This window comes from Chiloscyllium plagiosum, chromosome 10 (assembly GCF_004010195.1).
Source record: "Chiloscyllium plagiosum isolate BGI_BamShark_2017 chromosome 10, ASM401019v2, whole genome shotgun sequence".
Taxonomy (NCBI): Eukaryota; Metazoa; Chordata; class Chondrichthyes; order Orectolobiformes; family Hemiscylliidae; genus Chiloscyllium; species Chiloscyllium plagiosum.
Window position 1 is genome coordinate 65,447,257 of NC_057719.1, and position 10,046 is coordinate 65,457,302.

The window sequence follows — 10,046 nt, forward strand, 5'->3', positions numbered from 1 at the left end:
GGGTTGAAGTGTTCTGAGGCGGAAGATGAGGCGTTCTTCCTCCAGGCATCTGGTGGTGAGGGAGTGGTGGTGAAGGAGGCCCAGGACCTCCATGTCCTCGGCAGAGTGGGAGGAGGAGTTGAAATGTTGGGCCACGGGGCGGTGTGGTTGATTGGGTTGAAGACTTTAAGCTGCTGACTGCACGTTGAGTTACCTCCAGAGTATCTCAGCCTGTAAGCTTCTGCGTGTGAACTATCCCTGAGGCTTCTTCCTCCATTCTCTAAGTAAAGCTCTTCAACTTCTTTTGTGCTTTAACACTCCTTTATTTACTTCTGTACATTGTAGATTATCAAATATTCATTGCCACAGAAGGCTGTGGAGGCCAGGTCATTGAGTGCATATAAGATTGAGATCGATAGGTTCTTGAATATCAAGGGAATCGAGAATTACGGCAAGAAATTGGGAGAATATGATTGAGAAACTTATCAGTCATGATTGAATGGTGGAGCAGACCCAATGGGCTGAAGGGCCTAATTTCTGCTCCAATGTCTAATGGTCTTATGTAGCTCTCTAGCCCAGAGTCTAAGACCTTTCACTTTGCACATTCATTCCAGACTTTTGACTTCTCTTACTGATGTCAAACGTATGTAATCAGTTACATTATCATGACTTACATAAATCTCAATATATTACACAGTCATCAATGCCCTGATATTAACATAGATCATCTTTTGAAGTGAAATAGAAATCATGAATTGAAAAAGAGTTATTTATTTAGTCAAGCTAATCACTAATACAAAATGGGTCAAATTAGGTGTCACAAGGCTTCAACCAGCATGTAGAATTGGTTTTGACAAAGGGTCACTGAACATGAAACATTAACTCTGTTTCTGTCTCCACAGATGCTGCCAGACTTGCTGAGTTTCTTCACCACTTTGTGTTCTTGTTACACAGCTCCAACATCTGCAGTTCTTAATTTTATTTTATAGAGTTATATTACCCAGACATATATTACCCTACCCAGATTTACAATGAACAATTGTTGTTCTTCCAGTACCAGTTTTGTATCAGTAAGTATGAAAAAGAGTTCTGTAACATTTAATTAGTGGTACATGTTGTCCAAAACTAATCACATTTCTCGCAAATCATTGCTAAATCCTTGAGTCATATAAATGAATTAAAATGGAAATGATTTGCATTTTTGGGGGTAGTGATTCCTTATGTATCATTGGTGTTGAACACAATAAGATGTTTCTTCCTATGATACGGCTGTAATAAATCAGAGGAATTAATTAAGACTTTTGTTCTATTGCGTCAAAACTATTAATCCATTCCACCTGTTGGTTGTATGTAGCAGCTGATGAGAAAGAATGCTGGGAGAGCACGATGACACTAACTGGGTTCAAGCCAAAAAAGCTTTTAATTTAGGATATCTCAAAATTTTTTACCATAACGGTTCCTCGTTCAAAAATGATGATTTTATTTCCATGAGAAATTTGTAAAGAATGCAGTAGTACTGCATAATTATTTCATTTATGTTTCTGTTTAGATTTAAATCTTTAAACAAAAGGATAACCAACAGAATGTTGACCAAAGCCTTTTGCTCCCGTGAAAGGTTCCAAAATTTCACTTATCTAACTACAAAATTTGTATCGAAAGAAAGCCACAGGAATGCTTTAGATAACATTCTGTTGCCATGGTGAGAATTTTAAGTATACTCGTTTACAGCAGGAAGTTTAGCTTTAGCTAGCCTATAGCAACTCAATGAGACTTAGCTTGTTGTTTTGTTTACTCTGGTATTATTCTGTTGTTTGTCTTAAGCTATGTGCACGGCTTCAGTCAGGCTCAGCACACTTGACACATTACTTTGAGCAAGTCATGATTTCGAGGTGCCAGTGTTGGACTGGAGGTGTACAAAGTTAAAAATCACACAACACCAGGTTATAGCCCAAGAAGTTTATTTGGAAGCACTAGCTTTCAGAGCACTGCTGAACCACCACCTGATGAAAGAACAGAGCTCCAAAAGCTAGTGCTTACAAATAAACCTGTTGGACTGTAACCTGGTGTTGTGTGATTTTTAACTTTGAGCAAGTTCTCAACGTTCATCAGAAGTGACGTCTTTCAGATACAACAGTAAATGTAAAACAAATTGCATTTTGCAAGGAAGAGGAAATGATACTTCCAGTTTGTGATCAATATTTGTCTCTTAACCTACATCACAAAAGAAATCAGCATTTATTTGATGTGTGTAGGACCTTGCTTGTGCAAATCATTTTAAAAAACATTCTTTTATTGGATGTGAGCACTATCAAATGTACACATATTGGCATCTATGTCTTGGACTGTCCTGAGTACATGAATGATGCCATATCAAAACAAGTTCTTTAATTTGATTTGTTTCCTGAATTGATCCTGTGAAGTGCCTTGGAACGCTTTATTAACTTAAAAGTCACAATAGAAATTATGTTGTTGTTTGTCATTAAATGCCTAAATAAATTCCATATTGTCACATAATTGAATAGTGAACATAGGAACAATATGTTATGGCACACACTGCACTAATACTAGTTCCAAGAACTTCAGGCAAAGAGATTTCGAATCAGGAGATGGAAAGTTCAGGCTATTTCTATTTTTAACTCTCAACTGCTAATTTAATTTTATAGTTTGGATATTTATTTCTTATTTGAACAAACACAATACAGAAACTGGAAGGCTCATGGGAAACAGTTTTGCGTTGACATTAACATTGTCATGAAGATGCGCTTACATTGAATATCAACTTTTAATTCATCAGTTGAAAAAGGAATTAAGCTTTTAATAAATCTGTTGAAACAGAAAATTCAACTCACAGCTCAAAGTGGTTGGATTCTAACTTATAGCATTGATGGTTTTACATTCCAACCCTACTGAAACTAAGACAGCAAGTCAACAAAATTCCTGCAAGATACCTTAAAGATGTTTTAAGTTGTTCTATTAATAATACAGCTGTGAGAAAATATTTGGAGTATTCATACATTGAAGATTCACCATTAAATATTAATTACTTGGACAATGACACCTATGGGTAAGATGAGGAAACTCCCAAATCAGACCTATTCCTATTACAGTCAGAACATGCAATCATTCTTGGATCACTGGATTTTGTAAAGTAAGATGCCATAACAAACCAATGTCTGTTGTGTCTTTTAGGCCTATCAAGTCCTCTGAAGAGCAGTCCACCCAAACCCGCTCCCTACCATATCGCCATAACTCTGCATTTCCAATAGCTAAGCAAGCTAGGCTGACTGTGGGAGGAAACCACAGCATCCGGAAGAAACGCATGCAGAATGGAATGTTCATGTGAACATAAGAATTAGGAGCAGGCACAAACCACTCAACTTCTGAAGCGTGTTTCAAGTTTCAATAGGATTGTGGCTAATCTGGTGAGTCCAAACAAAAACCTAGCCTCCCTCCCCCATCATTTTTCAGATCCTGCTCATGAGGAATCAGTCTAACACTGTTTTAAAAATATTTACACCCCCTCTTTGTAAAAGAGATTTCCAAAGACTCATGTCCATCTGTGACAAAGCATTTCTCTTCATCTTTATTTTAAACAAGTGTCCCCATATTTTTAAACAAGTGTCCCCTTATTTTTAAAAAGTGAACTCTATTTCAGATTTGGCCACAGGAAGAAACATCCTCTCCACTTCCATCCCACTCAGACCCCTTACGATCTTATATGTTTCAATCAAGCCAACTTCTGAACTCCAGAGCATACAAATCCAGTCTGTCCAAATTTTCTTCAGAATACAATCCATACATTTCAGGTTTGTAAACATTCTCTGAACTGTTTCCAATGTGTTTAGATCCTTTCTGAGAAAATGGCCACCAATACTGCAATGTGGTTTCACCAATTCCCTTCATCTCTTCATTTCCTTTGACTTAACCTCTACACACAATAATTGACAACATTCTTTTAGCTTTCCTATCTACTTGCTATACCTGCAAATTGACCTTTTGTGCTTTATGCACTGGGACACCTACAACCTTCTGCATCCCAAAGATCCACAATTTCTTTTATTCTTCCTGCTAAACCAGACAACTATACTTCATTTGCCAGATCTTGGTGCACTTACTTAACCTAGTTATATCCCTTCATAGCTTCCTATGTCATCTCCACAACTTGCTTTCTTTACTGTTTGTGTGCCATCAGTAAATTTGGCAACGATTCCTTCAACAAAGTAATTCAGATGAATTGTGAACAGTCAGGGCTCCAGCACTGATCAATGTGGCACACCACATGTTACATCTTTCCAATCAGAATATTACCATTTATGATTACTCCCTGTTTCCTGTTAACTAGCCAAGCTTCTATCCATGCCAACAGCATGTTACCCCCTACAGCATGAGCTTTTATTTTCCACAATAACCTTTGATGTGGCACTTTATCAAATTCATTCCTCAAGCCTAAGCGCAGTTCATCCACCATTTCTCCTGTATCTACATTCAATGTTACTTCCTCAAAGAAATCCAGCACATTAATTCAAACTGATTTCCCTTTCTCAGAGCCCTGTGTAATAATCTTAAAATTTTCTCTAAGTGCCCTGCTATAACATCTTAAATAATAGCTTCCAACACCTTCACCATGACAGATGTTAAGCCAACAGTTTCTACTTATTGTCTTCTTTGCTTCTTTGAGTGCAGGAGTTATCATTTGCCCTTTATAATCTAATGGAAGCTTCCACATATCAAGAGAATTTTGTAAAATTAAAACCAATATAACTATTATTTCACTGCCACTTCTTTTAATAACTAAGGCTAAAGTCCATCAGGTCTCAATGAACTGAAAACCCACACCTGCAACCATGCGGTCAGTATCATTTCTCTGGTGCTTCTTGAGTTCCTCCAATCATGCCACCTCCTGATTTATCCTCACATGGTGAAGATTGTACAAATTATTTCAATGTTCAAATTATCTGCTATCATTTTCCATTATGAACTCCTCAGATTTACTCCTTATAGAATTAACATTCACTTTGTTAACTCATTTTCTTTTAAAATGTCCATAGGAGTTCTTACTACTCTGTTTTTATATTCTAAGCTCATTTTCTCTCATACTCTAAATTTCCCCTCCTTATTAATCTTGTAGTGATTTTCTGTGTTTTTTTAAACATTTTGTCCAATGTTCTGACCTGCCATGAAGTTTGCACAACTGTATGCATTTTCTTTACCTCCATTTTTAATATTCTTTGATTAACTACAGACAGTGCATCCTCCTCCTTGATATGTTTTCATTGGAATGCATCTACTCTGTGTGTTTTGAAAAAGACCCTTAGTTATCTACCACTGTGTCTTTACTGATCTGTCCCTTAACCTAATTTGCCACTTGCTTTAGCTGGCTCCGTTTTCACTCCTCCTTATTGTCCTTAAATAAATTCATTTTTCTCGCCTTTGATCCATTCCTCTCTCCCTCAAATTGCTTATAAAATTAACTTCTGAGCTGCTCATTGCTATCTAGGGACAAATTCACTATGAGATTATTAATTAATGATATCTCATTGTGCAAAATGAGGTCTAGTATAGCGTGCTGTTTGGTTAGCTCCAAACTTTTTCTGTTCTAAGAAGTCAGCCAGGTTTCACGATGGGGTCTGACTTATCCAGGATTATCATCAGCTGGTGTACAACAAAGAAGACAACTAAATTCAGCATCTAAATCTTTAAACTGGAAATTTCAAGACCATTGATTTCAAATTGAAGCCAGTTGACTCAGCCAAACTATGAACTGTATGATCTGTCTGTGTGTGTGTGTGTGTGAGGGAGGGGTGGGGGGTGTTGGGGGTGGGGGTGTGTTGGGGNNNAAATATAATTAACTGCTTTATTATTGTGTTACACTCAAGAAAACCTGCGCAATTGGTTGTTTAAAGCTCACAGTGCACAAATAGTTAATTCATCACTGAATTAGTAAAACCTTTTTTTAGGAACAAAGCAAAGTGTGTTACTGTTAAATAAGAGGGAAAAGAGAGGACCCATTTGATCCTCCTCACCTGATCATAACAACATTAAGCTGACTTAATAACATTCCCATTAAATTGAGGGTAATCATCAAACATGCTAAATAAAAGGTAAGAACTATCAACAGAACAACTAACTCAATGATTTGAACTTGCACTGCCTACAATGTAAATGAGGTTAGGAATAAGTTGGTATCTTGTTAGCACACTTTTTTTCATAAAGGTTAGCTATCTACAGGATTTTTATTTTGCCAAGTTCAGTGCAGCATATTTTGTTGCGCGCTTGCCAGACAGGGTTATAATGCTAAACATGTATCACAATCTGCTACTAGTTGATGACCCTAAGTTGTCTGAATTCCTACCTCTATAACAAAGATATGAGCTGCTTGTTGAGACACTCAAAATACATGTAAACATTACAGATAATGCATGTTTGCCAAGTTCAAGTTTATCACAAATTCACACTGGGGCTCCCTGAAACTGCCAAGGACAGATTGACCCCTGATTGTCCAGCCATCATTAGGCTGATGCCAAATTCACCATACTGAGTGGTGTCTCACTTAACCATAATGCTTCTGCAAAGATTTGAGTTTTTGTTCATTCTTAGTCAGGCAGTAATTGCTGCCCCAATCTACTTAGCTCCAGTTTTGCAATGCCCTTTTCCTTCCCGTGCTCCTCTGCTATTTCTGAAGTAGGTATATCCTGTTTCTACATCAGCACATATTGGTATGGCAATTATGTATTTCCAATATGATTAACATTATTTGGACCCATTTACAGTGTTATAGAGCAACGTAAGGTAACTTTTGTTACGTCATCCTAATGTAATAAGCAATTATTTTTCATAAGGTAAATGCCTCATTATAGTCATATTTGAGTCAGAGAATCATAGACATGTACAGCACAGAAACAGACCCTTTGGTCCAACTTGCCTATGCCAACCAGGTATCCCAACTCAGTCCAGTCCCGCCTGCCAGTACATGGCTCATATCCCTCCAAACCCTTGATATTCATATACTCATCCAAGTGCCTTTTAAATGTCACAATTGTACCAGCCTCCATCACTTCCTCCAGCAGCTCATCCCATACACATACCACCCTCTATGTGGAAAAGTTGTCCCATCAACAATCATTCTGGAGCTTGCTATTGCTAAGAGTAAAAGATAAATAATTGGGCAAAAATTATAACTGACGAGCATGATTGTTATAAGTTGCTGGATAATAATTATCCCGTGAGACAGCAAAACATTTGATTAAATTGAGGAAACTCCAAGGCATCAAAGTAAGCATTGTTGAAGCAGGTATACAGACCAAATATAATCAGTTACGGTTGTGTTCTTGTTGTGATATGGATCAAACCAGAAGCTATTTAAGAGTCACTGATTACATCTTAATGCAGCACACAAGAGCATTTGATAGATCAACAAAATGAATTTGCAACTGGACAGTGTTTCTGTGATCATTGTGCATGCAAGGTTGAGATTGAAAACTTTTCAGCATTTTACAAGATCAGGCTATGACATTGCAAACATCTCAGAGACAATTGAGCTGCAAAGCTGGAAAGGAGGGGTAAGTGAGAGAGGCAAAATGGCTGCAAAGAAATAGGAAATCCAATAAATTATTTCCAATGACATGTTTTATATAAAGACCAGACAGCTCCTCCGAGGAACAAATTAGTGGAAATGTTGGTGAGCTTCAGGAAATAGCAGATATGCTACTTCTGTCAGACTGTAACAAGTTCCAGCTCCAGTCAGATTGGCCCAAGGATCATTTAACATTTGTACAGGTTAATAAATCACATATTGGGAAGAAACAGCAGCTCTTCACCATTTTAGAATTCCACATGAAATGGGATGGGCTTTGGGCCATATTTTTCAGAACTCAGACGAATCTGGAGCTACACTTTTTTTGCTGATCATTCATGGGATGTTGGCAGCATTGACTAGGGCAGCATTTTATTGCTCACATGGAATTGCCCTTGAGAGCAATTAAATTATTGAAAGGAAACAGTCGGGAAGGCAAATAATATATTGATCTTCATTACAACAAAGTTCGAATACAGATGCAAAGAAGTTCTTATTGAGCTGTGCAGAGGCTTGGTGAAACCACGTTTGGAGTATTGCAAGCAATTTTGGTTTCCTTCCCTAAGAAAATATATACTTGTCATGGAGAGAGTTCACCAGGTTGATTCCTGATTTGATGGATGAGGAGAGATTGGTTCAACAGGGCCTGTTTTCACCAAGTTTATAAGAATGAGAAGGAGTCTCACTGAAATGTTTCAAATTCTGACAGGGTATTTTCAGACTGGACGCAGAAATGATGTTTCCAATAGCTGCGGGGCCGTCTGTGGATATGCTGTAGACCATTGTGGACTGAGATGGAAAGACATTTCTACATTCAGAGTGCGCTGAACTTGTAGAATTTTCTATCACAGAACACTGTGGAGCCAAAGATACAGAAGATATGTAAAAAAAAATTTCTAAAAGCTAAAGGTATCAAAGGGTAAGGGGAGGTGGGGTGGGGGGACGAGGGGAGGGTCAAGTGTGAGTAAGACAGCTCTTGTAATGTCTCTCATTGATCTGCTCGGCCAATGTCACTTTCCAATTGGTAGATTTTGAACACTGATGGATTTTTTTTCTTATCATCAGCAAGCACCCCTTATGTGTCCAGTGTCAAGCTGCTGAAAGATGGGAGACTGAACTCATAATATTTTCAGATTTCAGGTGTCAGCAGAAACAGGGGCAAAAGTGCAGAAAAGATGAAGGATGGATTTAACTGCAAATCCTATATATTCCAGTCGCTCTTCGTAACAAAGGCATCTGGTTCCGAAAGGTTCTACAGCTGCTTTAGGTACAGCAACAACTCTTTAAGAAATCCAGTCACATTCTTAAGTAAATATTTATGCAACTACTTTGAAAAGGAAACCATTATATGTTTCTTGTTCTGTCAGGTAAGGTGCCTTCCTAACTTTTAATTTAATAACCATATTACCCTGCAGTGATTAGACATCTCCTGAGATCCCCACAATCATAAATAGAAGACTGCAGCCAATGCAATTCACTCTATTTATAGCAAGAAATGACTGAATGTAATACCTACAGCAAAGGATATGGACACAGGCAATATCCCAGTTGAAGTTTGGAATAATTGTGTTCCAGCACCAGCTACAAGCAATTCCAAGTCAGCTATAACATTGGCATTTACCCAACAAAACAAAAAAGCAGTGTAACGTAAGTTGTAATTGTAGGAACAAAGCATTTTTAAAAATTAATTCACAGGATGCGAGTTTCACTTGCTAGGCCAGCATTTAATACCCATTCCTAATTGCCCAGAAGTCAGTTAGGGGTAAACCACTTTCTATGAGCCTGGAGTCATAATATAGGTGTGACCAGGTAAGGAAGTCAGTATTCTTCTTTAAATGGCATTAGTGAATGAGTTTTGTTCCAACAATTGACAATGGTATCATTGCCAATGGACTCTTATTTCCAGATTTCGATTGACTTCAAGTTCCACCATTTGCTCCTGCTATTGCAGCTGCTCCTGCTGCTTGTAGTTACTCCAGCTGGGAGACCTGCTGTCATGGTACACCATCCTGGCACACCTACAGTCCGTTTTCTGCAAACAGTCTGTGCTTTCCTCATCCAACTTCATGTTGGTTGACATATCCCTCTAAGGTAACATTGAGGGCCGAAGGGCCTGTTCTATGCTGTATTGTTCTATGTTCTATGTACTAAGGCTTGTCCTCTATAAGAGATTTGATAGAGCATTGACCAGGAGAAACTGATTCATCTCGTGTCAGAATCCAGAACAAGAGGGTATCATGATAAAGTTAGAGCCAGGTTCCTGTGGGTGCTGACATAAAATACTCCCTCAGAAAAATTGCAGTGAAAATTTGGAACTCTTTCAAAAATGGTGCTCGAGCTGAGGGGCAATTGAAAATTTCCAAATGAAAGTGATACATTTTTGCTCAGGAAAAGCAGAAGAGAACTGAAAATCGAATAAAGGGGGAGGAGATGAAATATGAAAACAAGTTAGCTAGTAATATAAAAGAAGATTGCAAGAGTTTCTTTAGATATC

General features: G+C 38.0%; 1 long non-coding RNA gene across 2 annotated transcripts in view; it reads left to right on the forward strand.

The window, feature by feature from the left end:
- LOC122553723 overlaps nt 1–8,804 on the forward strand; it is a 56,461-nt gene extending 47,657 nt beyond the window's left edge. For both annotated transcript variants that reach the window (XR_006312806.1, XR_006312805.1), the window contains 2 exons: nt 3,169–3,401; nt 8,686–8,804. This is a non-coding gene — a long non-coding RNA (uncharacterized LOC122553723). The remainder of the gene's footprint in view (nt 1–3,168; nt 3,402–8,685) is intronic.
- The last annotated feature ends 1,242 nt before the right edge of the window (nt 8,805–10,046 follow it).